This window comes from Phyllobates terribilis, unplaced genomic scaffold (genome assembly GCF_046119375.1).
Source record: "Phyllobates terribilis strain yellow unplaced genomic scaffold, ASM4611937v1 Scaffold_11__3_contigs__length_659146591, whole genome shotgun sequence".
Lineage (NCBI taxonomy): Eukaryota > Metazoa > Chordata > Amphibia > Anura > Dendrobatidae > Phyllobates > Phyllobates terribilis.
The window spans coordinates 394,052,935-394,056,245 of NW_027362771.1; positions in this window are offsets into that span (position 1 = coordinate 394,052,935).

A 3,311-nucleotide genomic window follows, 5' to 3' on the forward strand; every position below is an offset into this window, starting at 1 on the left:
CAAGACAATTATTTCTGCAAGAAATCATTATCATGGGATGACTTTCTCGGCGATCAATGTCGACAATAATCAGTCCTTGTGCTGGCAGTCCGACTTTGCCAACCTTTATGGTCACTTCTTTGAACCCCATCTGAGGTATGGGTTGACCATTGCTGGCATAAATGCTCAAATGTTCATCTGGACGGCGGGTGATGTTAGAGTCAGTCCAGTACTGTTTGAAAAGAATGTAGGGGATGGTGGTCACCTGGGATCCAGTGTCCAGCAACGCACTCATTGGAAAGCCGTCCAGCACGACAGGTAGGACCGGTCGTCCTCCTACATATTTGTCTCGCCAGCTTGATGGGCCTGGTGGTCTTATGCCTGGGGGTTGGACCTCTGCCCCAGGTTTTGCCTGTTTAAATGACAGTACCTTGCATAATATCCTGGCTGGCTGCAGCGGTGGCAGATAGGTTGTCCGTCCTGGTTGTAGCGGTCGCTGTTCCTCCCTCTGGATGGCGGAATCCTCTTTTGTCGGCGCCACGGGATGTCCTCCAGACTGGAAGCCAGCTGGATCTTTCCTTTGGGAGACACCTGCAAGGATTGCCCAGTTTTGGTTAGCGCAGCTACACTTTTAGTTAACTCTCGGACCTGATGGTGCAGGTCTGTAGACGGGGCATTGTCCAGAGTCTGTGCATCAGCTCCAACAGGCTCTGGGGAAAAGGGTGCCACCTCCTGGTGGTAAGTGATAGCTGGGCGGCGGTGAGCTGTAGCGCCACCTGGTGCTGGTTCCCGTAGCACCCGGATGGCCCTGTCCTTAAACTGAGCAAAGTCCAAGTCAGGGTTTTGTAGGGTCATTATGCGCAGCTGGGTTCGGTGAGCGCTGGACAGTAAACCCTCAATAAATTGTTCAGTTAACAGTCTGTTTTCATCATGCACGCTTTCAGGGTCTACCTGTTTGATGGCCCTCAGCGCCTCCTGCAGGTTTAAAGCATAGTCCTGTACACTGTCCTGTGCCCGTTGTTTGCACCCATAAAACTTCATCTTTATCTCTGCGGTAGTACAGGTGTCAAAAGTGTCCTTTAGGCGGGCCAGTATCTCTTTTACAGTCCCTTTCTCCCTGGTTGACCAGGACTTTACTTCTCTCTGGGCTGCACCAATCAACTGGCCTATAAGGATGCTCACTTTCTGCTGCTCAGACAGGGGGTATACTTTAAATAAGCTGCTGAGTCTCTCCTTGAAGTCACTCAGGGTGTGCGACTCTCCTGAGTACTGGGGCAACCACGCCGCCCCCGGTATATAAGGCATGGTGAATGGCATTACCGCGGCAGCGGCCGCGCCGGTGGCTGAAGTTCCCTCCATATCGGGCGTCTTCCTCCCCCCTAGTGAACCGTGGCCTACCTTCCTTCTCTTTCCTTCCGCAGGCCGCAGTTCCGCAGGCGATGGTCTCCGTCGAGGACCTGGCGTCGCACGCGTCTGACGTCAGCGTTCACTGTGGCTCCTTCCAGGACCTGGCGCTGCGTCAGTGCGTGGGGCGGGGCTTTGGACTTCTCACGTTTTCAGCGATAACGCCCCTCTTCTTCCCACGCGGCGACCCGAAAATGGCGGACGATGGCGGGAAAACGGCGACAGATGGCGGGAAATCTTCACCACGGTATGCGACACAGTCTGTGAAGGCGCGCAGTACCCGGTGGTAGCGGGCACGTAATCCTGCTGACTACGCCAAAGTTGACGCGACCCTGGGCCGTGGGGATACCCGAAGCCGGGCCCAGTAGATGCTGGGGGTTGTAGTCACCGTGGCGATGACCCGATCCGTGACCCAGGGCGGTCAAACCAGGGTAGTTTATGTGAATCTGTTTGTATAGTCCGACTACGCCACCTGTGGAATGCGGTTATTGGGAACCGCGGCTGTGGAGCAGTCCACTGAAGCTGATGGTATGTGCAGCAAGGTGATGTAACTCCACACAGGAAGAGCGGAGCTTCAGGGCAGCATGTATGGATGATGGTGGTGATAGTGCCGGGATCAGTAATAATAACACGGAGTCTTTGCAGTGCAGTCCTGGGGTCTTTACTGGTGACAATTATATAGGCCCCGACGGGAGTACTTGCTAGGGATGAGGGCCTGGTCAGTCTGGGAGCAATCCTAGAATTCCCCTGGTCAGGTGGAGTTGAAGTCCTGCCATTCTGACTGTACTCTTTTGGCTATCCCGCTTATAGTCGTGTTGTAGCCCACGTCCCTGAGTGTAACGTGCTGCTCACCCGTATGGCTGGCGACTCGGATCCCGTGTATTCCTCTCTCCTCTGTGGCGGTACTGGTCCTTTCGTGTGGCTGAGCCTCCGGGCTTCTGTTGGCCAGGAGACCTACAATCTCCTGCCGTGCGGTTTCTGCTGCTGGGTTTGAAGGGTCCCACAGCCTCGGACTCCGGTGTCCGGTTCTCGGTGTGTACTCTGGCTAGGACGAGCTCTGCCAGCTCCAGTCCTCAGCTCCTTGCTCCTTTGTCCTGTTTGACTCCTGACACTGAACTCTACACTAAACTGACTAACCCTGCCTCCAGATCCAGTTATATAGGGCAGGATCCTCCCCTTTTCTGGTCTGGAGCAGGAGGTGTTGAATGTAGTGTGTTCCCTGACCAGGAAACTCCTGTTTTGCTCCCAGATTGGTATTAATACCACTGTGGCAACCAGACCCTCTGGGGTGCCACACATCCAACCTTTCTTAAAAGCTGTTATCATTTCTCCCATTACTACCTCTTGGGGTAAGGCATTCCACAGTCTGACTGCTCTAACTGTAAAGAATCATTCCTATATAGCTGCCGGAATCGCTTTTCCTCCACCTATAATGAATTTAAAATTTAACATCATTGTCAGATAAGGTGAATATATTTTCATTCTCTAATTGTGTCAGGCAGCCAGGAAGGCGGTGGTGGTCTTACCGGGAGGGTTCTGGCACCTTGGGTATGGATACCGGTGGGCATCGGGGTGGATCTCTGGTGGACCGGGGGGCTGGGCTTTCCTGTGTCTCTGCGTACAAAGGTCATGTAGGTGTCTGGATGCAACGCACAGATATCACTAAGCAACGACAGTCAGTGATCGATAAAATTCTATTTTAATGCAGTAGTAATTTTACAGTAATTTAAGGAAACTCTGAACAATTAGTGTTAGTAACTAGGCAAATAAACAATCAAATGACTAACAATAAGCTTGGAATATCAAATAAAGTCTTTCATTTTATAACGTTAATGTTCCTTTAACAAGGGTGGTGCACCCATTCGTGGGAGTCACCACATAAGTTCCTTCTGCAGCTCTGGCCCTAGTGGGGGTCACCAGATTTTTCC